This window comes from Aotus nancymaae, unplaced genomic scaffold (assembly GCF_030222135.1).
Source record: "Aotus nancymaae isolate 86718 unplaced genomic scaffold, 86718_ANA_hifiasm-v0.15.2.pri h1tg000064l_0, whole genome shotgun sequence".
Classification (NCBI taxonomy): Eukaryota; Metazoa; Chordata; class Mammalia; order Primates; family Aotidae; genus Aotus; species Aotus nancymaae.
The window spans coordinates 2345836-2357859 of record NW_026988478.1 but is presented as its reverse complement, the minus strand read 5'-3'; the positions used below and the strand labels follow the sequence as shown (position 1 = coordinate 2357859).

General features: G+C 55.5%; 1 protein-coding gene across 5 annotated transcripts in view; it reads left to right on the top strand.

The window, feature by feature from the left end:
• The window catches only part of STARD5 (StAR related lipid transfer domain containing 5), a 43284-nt gene that overhangs the window by 20762 nt on the left and 10498 nt on the right, over positions 1-12024 (top strand). The window lies entirely within an intron of this gene.

The window sequence follows — 12024 nt, the reverse complement described above, 5'->3', positions numbered from 1 at the left end:
CCTGGTGAGGCTGAGGCTGTGGACAGCTATATTTCTGATGGGCAGGGAAAGCGCTTCCTGGGGTCCCTGGTTAAGCTGAGGCTGTTGACAGTTGGGATGGGCGGGCACAGTGCTCCCTGAGTTTACTAGTCAGGATTTGGCTGTGGACAACCGCATTTCTGATGGGCAGGCACAGTGCTACCTGTGGTCCCTGGTGAGGCTGAGGCTGTGGACAGTTGAGATGGGCAGGCACAGTGCTACCTGGAGTCCCTGGTGAGGCTGATGCTCTGGACAGTTGAGATGGGAAGGCACAGTGCTACCTGGGGTCCCTAGTGAGGCTGAGGCTGTCAGCAGTTGAGATGGGCAGGCACAGTGCTACCTGGAGTCCCTGGTGAGGCTGACGCTCTGGACAGTTGAAATGGGAAGGCATAATGCTACCTGGGGTCCCTTCTGAGGCTGAGATTGTTGACAGTTGAGATGGGCAGGCGCAGTGCTACCTGGGGTTCCTGGTGAGGCTGAGGCTGTAGACAGCTGCATTTCTGATGGGCAGGCACAGTGCTACCTGGGTTCCTGGTGAGGCTGAGTCTGTGGACAGTTGCATTTCTGATTGGCAGGCACAGTGCTCCCTGGTGTACCTGGTAAGGCTGAGGCTGTGGACAGCTGCATTTGTGATGGGCAGGCACAGTGCTACCTGGAGTCCCTGGTAAGGCTGACGCTCTGGACAGTTGAAATGGGAAGGCATAATGCTACCTGGGGTCCCTTCTGAGGCTGAGATTGTTGACAGTTGAGATGGGCAGGCGCAGTGCTACCTGGGGTTCCTGGTGAGGCTGAGGCTGTAGACAGCTGCATTTCTGATGGGCAGGCACAGTGCTACCTGGGGTTCCTGGTGAGACTGAGGCTGTGGACAGTTGCTTTTCTGATGGACAGGCATAGTGCTACCTGAGATTCCTGGTGAGGCTCAGGCTATGGACAGTTGAGATGGGCAGGCACAGCGCTACCTTGGGTTCCTGGTTAGCCTGATGCTGTGGACAGTTGGATTTCTGATGGGCAGGCACAGCACTACCCGTGGTTACTGGTGAGGCTGAGGCTGTCGACAGTTCCATTTCTGATGGGCAGGCAGAGTGCTGCCTGTGGTTCCTGGTAAGGCTGAGGCTGTGGACAGCTGCATTTCTGATGGGCAGGCACAGTGCTACCTGGGATTCCTGGTGAAGCTAAGGCTGTGGACAGTTAAGATGGGCAAGCACAGTGCTATCTGGGGTTTCTGGTGAGGCTGAGGCTGTATACAGTTGCATTTCTGATGGGGACGCACAGCGCTACCTGGGTTCCTGGTCAGGCTGAGGTTGTGGACAGTTGCATTTCTGATGGGCAGGCACAGTGCTTCCTTGGGTTCCTGGTTAGGCTGAGGCTGTGGACAGTTGCATTTCTGATGGGCAGGCATAGTGCTACCTGAGATTCCTGGTGAGACCGAGGCTGTGGACAGTCGCATTTCTGATGGGCAGGCATAGTGCTACCTGAGATTCCTGGTGAGGCTGAGGCTGTGGACAGTTGAGATTAGCAGGCGCAGTACTACCTGGGGTCCCTGGTGAGGCTGAGGCTGTGGCCAGTTGAGATGGGTAGGCACAGTGCTACCTGGGGTTCCTGGTGAGGGTGAGGATGTGGACAGCTGCATTTCTGATGCGGAGGCACAGCGCCACCTGAGGTTCCTGGTGAGGCTCAGGCTATGGACAGTTGAGATGGGCAGGCACAGCGCTACCTTGGGTTCCTGGTTAGCCAGATGCTGTGGACAGTTGGATTTCTGATGGGCAGGCACAGCACTACCCAGGGTTACTGGTGAGGCTGAGGCTGTCGACAGTTCCATTTCTGATGGGCAGGCCGAGTGCTGCCTGTGGTTCCTGGTAAGGCTGAGGCTGTGGACAGCTGCATTTCTGATGGGCAGGCACAGTGCTACCTGGGGTTCCTGGTGAAGCCAGGGCTGTGGACAGTTAAGATGGGCAAGCACAGTGCTTTCTGGGGTTTCTGGTGAGGCTGAGGCTGTATACAGTTGCATTTCTGATGGGGACGCACAGCGCTACCTGGGTTCCTGGTCAGGCTGAGGTTGTGGACAGTTGCATTTCTGATGGGCAGGCACAGTGCTTCCTTGGGTTCCTGGTTAGGCTGAGGCTGTGGACAGTTGCATTTCTGATGGGCAGGCATAGTGCTACCTGGGGACCCTGGAGACTGAGGCTGGGGATAGTTGAGATGGGCAGGCGCAGTGCTACATGGCGGTTCCGGGTGAGGCTTAGGCTGTGGACAGCTGCATTCCTGATGGGTAACCGTAGTGCTATCTGGGGTCCCTGATGAGACTGAGGCTGTGGACAGTTGAGATGGGCAGGCACAGTGGTACCTGGGGTGCCTGGTGAGACTGAGGCTGTAGACAGCTGCATTTCTGATGGGCAGGCATAGCACTAACTGATGTTCCTGGTGAGACTCAGGCTATGGACAGTTGAGATGGGCAGGCACAGCGCTACCTTGGGTTCCTGGTTAGCATGATGCTGTGGATAGTCGGATTTCTGCTGGGCCGGCACAGCGCTACCCGGGGTTACTGGTGAGGCTGAGGCTGTCGACAGTTCCATTTCTGATGGGCAGGCACAGTGCTACCTGGGGTTCCTGGTGAGGCTGAGGGTGTGGACAGTTGAGATGGGCAAGCACCGTCCTACCTGGGGTTTCTGGTGAGGCTGTATACAGTTACATTTCTCATGGGGAGGCACAGCGCTACCTGGTTTTCTCGTGAGTCTGAGCCTGTGGAAAGTTGCCTTTCTGATGGGCAGGCACAGTGCTACCTTGGGTTCCTGGTTAGGCTGAGGCTGTGGACAGTTGCATTTCTGATGGGCAGGCATAGTGCTACCTGGGGTTCCTGATGAGGCTGCGGCTGTGGACAGTTGAGTTGGGCAGGCACACTGCTACCTGGGGCTCTTGGTGAGGCTGAGGCCATGTACGGTTACATTTCTCATGGGCAGGCAGAATTCTACCTTGGGTAACTGGTGAGGCTGAGGCTGTGGACAGTTGGATTTCTCATGGGCAGTGACAGTGCTACTAGGAGTTCCTCGTGAGGCTGAGGCTGTGGAGAGTTCCATTTCTAATGGGAAGACACAGTGTTACCTGGGGTTCCTGGTTAGGGTGAGGGTGAGGGTGTGGACAGCTTAATTTCTGATGGGCAGGCACAGTGCTCCCTGGGTTCCTGGAGAGACTGAGGCTGGGGATAGTTGAGATGGCCAGGCATAGTGCTACCTGGGATTTCAGGTCAGGCTCAGGCTTTGGACAGTTTAGATGGGCAGGCACATTGCTACCTCGGGATCCTGGTTAGCCTGACGCTGTGGACATTGGATTTCTGATGGGCAACACAGCTCTACCTGGGGTTCCTGGTGAGGCTGAGGCTGTGGACAGTTGAGATAGGAAGGCATAATGCTACCTGGGGTCCCTTGTGAAGCTGAGGTTGTGGACAGTTGAGATGGGCAGGCACAGTGCTACCAGGGGTTCCTGATGAGACTGAGGATCTGGACAGTTGCATTTCTGATTAGCAGGCACAGTGCTACCTGGGTTCCTGGTGAGGCTGAGACTGTGGACAGTTGCATTTCTGATTGGCAGGCACAGTGCTACCTGGGGTCCCTGGTGAGACTGAGGCTGTAGACAGTTAAGTTGGGCAGTTACAGTGTTACCTTGGGTCCCTGGTGAGGCTGATGCTGTGGACAGTTGCATTTCTGATTGGCAGGCACAGTGCTACCTGGGGTCCCTGGTGAGACTGAGGCTGTAGACAGTTAAGTTGGGCAGTCACAGTGTTACCTTGGGTCCCTGGTGAGGCTGAGGCTGTGGACGGTTGGATTTCTGATTGGTAGGCACAGTGCTACCTGTGGTTCCTGGTGAGGCTGAGGCTTTTGGCAGTTGAGATGGGCAGGCACAGTGCTACCTTGGGTTCCTGGTGAGGCTGAGGGTATGGACAGTTGGATTTCTGATGGGCAGGCACAGCGCTACCTGGGGTTCCTGGTGAGACTCATGTTGTGGATAGTTGGATTTCTGATGGGGAGGCATAGTGCTACATGGGGTCCCTGGTGAGGCTGAGGCTGCGGATAGTTCAGATGGGCAGGCATAGCTCTACCTTGCGTTCCTGGTTAGGCTGAGGCTGTGGACAGTTGCATCTCTGTGCCTGCCCATCAGTGCTCCCTGGGGTACCTGGTGAGGCTGAGGCTGTGGACAGTTGAGATGGGCAGGCACAGTGCTCCCCGGGGTACCTGGTGAGGCTGAGGCTGTGGACAGTTGAGATGGGCAGGCACTGTGCTACCTTGGGTTCCTGGTTAGGCCTAGGGTATGGACAGTTGGATTTCTGATGGGCAGGCATTGGGTCCCTGGTGAGGCTGAGGCTGCGGATAGTTGAGATGGGCAGGCATAGCTCTACCATGTGTTCCTGGTTAGGTTGAGGCTGTGGACAGTTGCATTTCTGATGGGCAGGCGCAACGCTACCTGGGGTTCCTGGTGAGGCTGTGGACAGTTGGATTTGTACTGGGCAGGCAGTGCACTACCTGAGGTCCCTGGTCAGGCTGAGACTGTAGACAGTTGAGATGGTCAGGCACAGTGCTACCTGCGGTTCCTGGTGAGGCTAAGGCTGTGGACACCTGCGTTTCTGATGGGCAGGCACAGTGCTACCTGGTGTCCCTGGTGAGGGTAAAGCTGTGGACAGTTGAGGTGGGCAGGCACAGTGCTACCTGGGGTTCCTTGTGAGGCTTACACTGCCTACAGCTGCATTTCTGATAGAGAGGCACAGCGCTACCTGGGGTACCTGTTGAGGCAGGGGTTGTGGACAGTTCCATTTCTGATGGGCAGACACAGCACTACCTGGAGTATCTGGTCAGTCTGAGGCTGTGGATGGTTTAGATGGGCAGGCACAGTGCTACCTGGGGTTGCAGGTGAGGCTGAGGCCACGGACAGCTGCATTTCTGATGGTCAGGCATGGTGCTACCTGGGGATTCTGGTGAAGCTGAGGCTGTGGATTGCAGCATTTCTAATGGGCAGGCACAGTGCTACCTGGAGTACCTGGTTAGGCTGAGGCTGTGGATAGTTGAAATGGGCAGGCCTAGTGCTACCTGGGGTCCCTGGTGAGGCAGAGGCTGTGGACAGCTGCATTTCCGATGGGCAGAGACAGTGCTACCTGTGTTCCCTGGTGAGACGGAAGCAGTGGACAGTTGAGATTGGCAGGCATAGTGCTACCTGGGTTCCATGGTGAGGCTGAGGCTCCAGACAGTTGAGATGGGAAGGCGTAATGCTACCTGGTGTCCTTTGAGGCTGAGGTTGTGGACAGTTGAGAATGGCAGGCACAGTGCTTCCTCGGGTTCCTATTGAGGCTGAGGCTGTGGACAGCTGCATTTCTGATGGACAGTCGCAGTGCTACCTGGGGTTTCAGGTTAGGCTGAGGCTGGGGACAATTGAGATGGGTAGGCATAGTGCTACCTGGGGTCCCTGGTGAGGCTGATGCTGTGGACAGTTGAATTTTTGATGGGCTCGACGGCGCTATCTGGCATTCTGGTGAGGCTGAGGCTGTGGACAGGTGAATTTCTGATGGTCAGGCACAGCGCTACCTGGGTTTTCTGGTCAGGCTGAGGTTGTGAACAGTTGACATGGGCAGGCACAGTGCCACCTGAGATTACTAGTGATGATTTGGCTGTGGATAGCTGCATTTCTGATGTGCAGGCACAGTGCTACCTTGGGTCCCTGGTGAGGCTGAGCCTGTGGAGAGTTGGATTTGTGCTGAGCAGGCACGGCGCTACCTGAGGTCCTTGGTGAGGCTGGGGTTGTGGACCGTTTAGATGGGCAGGCACAGTGCTACCTGGGATTCCTGGTGAGGCTGAGGCTGTGGACAGTTGAGATGGGCAAGCACAGTGCTACCTGGGATTCCTGGTGAGGCTGAGGGGGTGGACAGTTCCGATGGGCAGGCACAGTGCTACCTGGGATTCCTGGTGAGGCAGAGGCTGTAGACAGTTCCGATGGGCAGGCACAGTGCTACCTGGGATTCCTGGTGAGGCTGAGGCTGTGGACAGTTCCAATGGGCAGGCACAGTGCTACCTGGCGTCCCTCGTGAGGCTCAGGGTATGGACAGTTGAGATGGGCAGGCACAGTGGTACCTGGGTTTCCTGGTGAGACTGAGTCTATGGAAAGTTGAATTTCTGATGGGCAGGCACAGTGCTACCTGGGGTTCCTGGTGAGGCTGAGGCTGTCGACAGTTGAGATCGGCAGGCACAGTGCTACCTGGGGTCCCTGCTGAGGCTGAGTCTGTCGACAGTTGAGATGGGAACGCACAGTGCTCCTGGGGTCCCTGTTGAGGCTGAGGCTGTAGACAGTTGAGATCGGCAGGCACAGTGCTACCTTGGGTCCCTGGTGAGGCTGAGGCTGTGGACAGTTCAGATGGGCAGGCACAGTGCTACCTTGGGTCCTTGGTGAGACTGAGTCTGTGGACAGCTGCATTTCTTATGGGCAGGCACAGCTCTATCTGAGGTTCCTAATGAGGCTCAGGCTGTGGACCGTTGAGTTGGGCAGGCACAGTGCTACCTGGGGTCCCTGGTGAGGCTGCGGCTGTGGACCATGGGATTTCTTATGGGCAGGGGCAGCACTACCTAGGGTTTCTGGTGAGGCTGAGGCTGTGGTTAGTTAAGATGGGCAGGCACAATGCTACCTGTGGTTGCAGTAGAGGCTGAGGCTATGGACAGCTCCATTTCTGATGGTCAGGCATAGTGCTACCTGGGGTTCCTGGTGAGACTGAGGCTGTGGATAGCAGCATTTCTAATGGATAGGCACAGTGCTGCCTGGGATTCCTGGTGAGGGTGAGGCTGTGGACGGCTGCATTTCTGATGGGCAGGCACAGTGCTACCTGAGGTTCCTGGCGAGGCTCAGGCTGTGGACACCTGCATTTCTGATGGGCAGGCACAGCGCTACCTGATGTTCCAGGTCAGGCTCAGGCTTTGGACAGTTGAGATGGGCAGGCACATTGCTACCTCAGGTTCCTGGTTAGCCTGACACTATGGACATTGGATTTCCGATGGGCAGTGACAACTGTACCTGGGGTTCCTGGTGAGGCTGAGGCTGTGGACAGTTCCATTTCTGATGGGCGGGCAGAGTGCTACTGGGGATTTCTGGTAAGGGTGAGGCTGTGGACAGTTGAGATGGGCAGGCATAGTGCCACCTGAGGTTCCTGGTGAGGCTGAGGCTGTGGATAGTTGAGATGGGCAGGCACAGTGCTACCTCGGGTTCTTGGTGAGGCTGAGGCTGTGGACAGTTGAGATCGGCAGGCACAGTGCTACCTGGGGATCCTGGTGAGGCTGAGGCTGTGGACAGTTGCAATTCTCATACGTAGGCACAGTGTTACCTGAGGTTCCTGGCAAGGGTGTGGCTGTGGATAGTTGCATTTCTGATGTACAGGCACAGTGCTATCTGGTGTTCCTGGTGAGGCAGGTCTTGTGGACAGTTGCATTTCTGATGTACAGGCACAGTGCTACCTGGGGTACCTAGTGAGGCTGAGGCTGTGGACCTTTGCATTTTTTATGGGCAGGCACTGCGCTACCTGTGGTTCCTGGTGAGACCGAGGCTGTGGGCAGTTGAGATGGGCAGGCACAGTGCTACCTGGGGTTGCAGGTGAGGCTGAGGTTATGGATAGCTGCATTTCTGATGGTCAGGCATAGTGCTACCTTGGGTTCCTTGTGAGGCTGTGGCTGGGGACAGCTGCATTTCTGATGGTCAGGCACAGTGCTACCTGGGCCCCTGGTGAGGTCAAGGCTGTGGGCAGTTGAGATGGGCAGGCACAGTGCTACCTGAGGTTGCAGGTGAGGCTGAGGCTATGGACAGCTGCATTTCTGATTGTCCGGCATAGTGCTACCTGGGGTCCCTGGTGAGGGTAAAGCTGTGGACAGTTGAGATGGGCAGGCACAGTGCTACCTTGGGTTCCTTGTGAGGCTGAGGCTGTGGACAGCTGCATTTCCGATGGTCAGGCACAGTGCTACCTGAGCCCCTGGTGAGGCTGAGGCTGTGCAGAGTTGAGATGGGCAGGTACAGTGCTACCTGGGGTTGCAGGTGAGTCTGAGGCTATGGGCAGCTGCATTTCTGATGGTCAGGCATGGTGCTACCTGGGGTTACAGGTGAGGCTGAGGCTATAGACAGCTGCATTTCTGATGGTCAGGCATGGTGCTACCTGGGGTTGCAGGTGAGGCTGAGGCTGTGGACAGCTATATTTCTGATGGGCAGGCAAAGCGCTACCTGGGGTCCCTGGTGAGTCTGAGGCTGTGGATAATTGAGATGGGAAGGCACAGTGCCACCTGGGGTCCCTGGTGAGGCTGAGGCTGTGGACAGTTGGGATGGGTGGGCACAGTGCTCCCTGTTGTTACTAGTGAGGATTTGGCTGTGGACAGCTGCATTTCTGATGGGCAGGCACAGTGCTACCTGTGGTCCCTGGCGAGGCTGAGGCTGTGGACAGTTGAGATGGGCAGGCAGAGTGCTACCTGGGGTTCCTGGTGAGGCTGAGGCTGTGGATAGCTGCATTTCTTATGGGGAGTCACATTGCTACCTGGGGTCACTGGTGCATCTGAGGCTGTGGACAGTTGAGATGGGCAGGCACAGTGCTACGTGGGGTTCTTGGTCTCAGGCTGTGTACACTTGCATTTCTGATGACAGGCACAGCGCTACGTGGTTTTCCTGGTTAGCCTGAGACTGTCAAAAGTTGAATTTCTGATGGGCAGGCACAGTGCTACGTGGGTTTCCTGGTTAGGCTGAGGCTATGAAAAGTTGAATTTCTGATGGTCAGGCACAGTGCTACCTGGGGTTCCTGGGACTGAGGCTGTGGACAGTTCAGATGAGCAGGCACAGTGCTACCTTGGGTCCCTGCTGAGGATGAGGCGGTGGACAGTTGCATTTCTGATTGGCAGGCACAGGGCTACCTGGTGTCCCTGGTGAGGCTGAGGCTGTGGACAGCTGTATTACTGATGAGAAGGCACAGTTCTATGTGGGGTTCCTGGTGAGCCTGAGGCTGTGGGCAGTTGCATTTCTCATGAGCACACATAGCCGTACCTGGGGTTCCTGGTGAGGCTGAGGATCTGGACAGTTGCATTTCTGATGCCAGGCACAGCACAACCTGGTGTTCCTGGTGAGGTTGAGGCTGTGGACATTTGAGATGGGCAGTCAGAGTGCTACGTGGGGTTCCTGGTGAGTCTGAGGCTGTGGACAGTTGCATTTCTGATGTTCAGGCATAGCGCTACCTGGGGTTCCTGGTGAGACTGAGACTGTGGACAGCTGCATTTCTGATGGGAGGCACAGTGCTACCTGGGGTTCCTGGTCAGGCTGAGGCTGTGGACAGTTGCATTTTTGATGGACAGGCACAGCGCTACCTGGGGTTCCTGGTGAAGCTGATGTTGTGGACAGTTGAGATGGGCAGGCACAGTGCTGCCTGTGGTTCCTGGTGAGACTGAGGCTGTGGACAGTTGCATTTTTGATGGTCAGGCACAGCGCTACCTGTGGTTCCTGGTGAAGCTGATGTTGTGGACAGTTGAGATGGGCAGGCATATTGCTACCTGGGGTTTCTTGTGATGCTGAGGCTGTTGACAGTTGCATTTCTGATGGGCTGGTATAGCGCTACCTGGTGTTCCTCGTGAGGCTGAAGCTGTGGACGGTTGCATTTCTGATGGGCAGGCACAGCGCTACCTTGGTTCCCAGGTGAGGGTGAGGGTGTGGACAGTTGAGATGGGAAGGCACAGTGTTGCGTGGGGTTCCTGGTGAGGCTGAGGCTGTGGACAGTTGACAGAGCTACCTGGGGTTCCTGGTGAGGCTGAGGCTGTAGACAGTTGCATTTTTGATGGACAGGCACAGCACTACCTGGGGTTCCTGGTGAAGCCGATGTTGTGGACAGTTGAGATGGGCAGGCACAGTGCTGCCTGCGGTTCCTGGTGAGACTGAGGCTGTGGACAGTTGCATTTCTGATGGGAGGCACAGCGCTACCTGGGGTTACTGGTGAGGGTTAGGCTGTGGACAGCTGCATTTCTTATGGACAGGCATAGTGTTCACTGGGGTCCCTGTTGAGTATGTGGCTGTGGACAGTTGCATTTCTCATGGGCATGTATAGCCCTACCTGGCGTTGCTGGTGAGACTGAGGATCTGAACAGTTGCATTTCTGATGGGCAGGCACAGTGCTACCTGTGGTCCCTGGCGAGGCTGAGGCTGTGGACAGTTGAGATGGGCAGGCAGAGTGCTACCTGGGGTTCCTGGTGAGGCTCAGGCTGTGGACAGTTCAGATGGGCAGGCACAGTGCTACATGGGGTCCCTGGTGAGGCTGAGGCTGTGGACAGTTGAGATGGGCAGGCACAGTGCTACCTGGGGTTCCTGGTGAAGCTGACGCTGTGGACAGCTGCATTTCTGATGGGATGGCACAGTGCTACCTGGGGTTCCTGGTCAGGCTTTGGCTGTGGATAGCTGCATTTCTGATGGGCAGGCACAGTGCTACCTGGGGTTCCTGGTGAAGCTGACGCTGTGGACAGCTGCATTTCTGATGGGCAGGCACAGTGCTACCTGGGGTTCCTGGTGAGGCTCAGGCTGTGGACAGTTCAGATGGGCAGGCACAGTGCTACATGGGGTCCCTGGTGAGGCTGAGGCTGTGGACAGTTGAGATGGGCAGGCACAGTGCTACCTGGGGTTCCTGGTGAAGCTGACGCTGTGGACAGCTGCATTTCTGATGGGCAGGCACAGCGCTACCTGGGGTTCCTGGTCAGGCTTTGGCTGTGGATAGCTGCATTTCTGATGGGCAGGCACAGTGCTACCTGGGGTTCCTGGTGAAGCTGACGCTGTGGACAGTTGCATTTCTGATGGGATGGCACAGTGCTACCTGGGTTCCTGGTGAGGCTTTGGCTGTGGACAGCTACATTTCTGATGGGCAGGCATAGTGCTTCCTGGGGTTCCTGGTGAGGCTAAGGCTGTGGACAGCTGCATTTCTGATGGGCAGGCATAGTGCTACCTGGGGTCCCTGGTGAGGCTGAGGCTGTTTGCAGTTGAGATAGGCAGGCATTGTGCTACCTGGGGTCCCTGGTTAGGCTGAAGCTGTGGACCATTGCATTTCTGATGGGCAGGCACAGTGCTACCTGGCATCCCTGGTGAGTCTGAGGCTTTGGACATTTGAGATGGGCAGGTACAGTGCTACCTGTGTTTCCTGGTGATGCTGAGGCTATGGACAGTTGCATTCAAATAAAATGCCAAATGTGTTACACAAAGCCGATACTACCTTGTCATCCTGGCCATTGAGAAGTTTGTCACAGCAAAGATCGCTTCATGTCCCTACCAAGTTGTCTTCCATCTCCACTTTGTGTGCGTGTTTGATTCTGGACTTCCAGTCAGATTCTGTGCCACCTGGTGTCCTCTGAGCTTCTGCTACCCCTGGCCAAAGTCCCTTCATTGGTGCTCAGATTTTTCGCCAGTTCTCTAAGTAGCATTTCTCCAAATTTTGGTCAAAGGCTTCATTATCCCGTTAAATATATTTGAGGGCTTCATAGGGCCTTTGTTGTTGGGCATTATTGAAATTGTACCTGGGAAATTTCAGAAATGTTTAAAATATTTTAACAGAAAAATGCACTGCATATTAACATAAGTAACAATTTTATTTATGAAAACTGTATTTTTTAAAACAAGAAATATTGTGAAAAGAGTGGCACTGCTTTTGTGTTTTTGGCCATGTCTTTCATGTCACGCTTGCCAGAAGCTCACACTTGCTTCTGCGTTCTTTTGCCGTATCACACATCAGTAACCTCCGGAAAACTGCACTGTACGTATGTGAGAGAAGGCAAATCACATGTTGTTACGAAAATAGTATCCACTTTGCAGACCCCTTGACAGAATCCCAGGAGCCCCTGGGTGGTTGCACACCCTAACCAGTGAAGGGCAGCAGCTGTTGCTTCCTCTCAGGACCTGGCACAGCGCAAGTTTTCCCAAAGCATTTGCTGAGTGAATCTACCTTTTTGAGGTGGGAGTAGGGACGCCTCCTTCCCTGGAGACCTG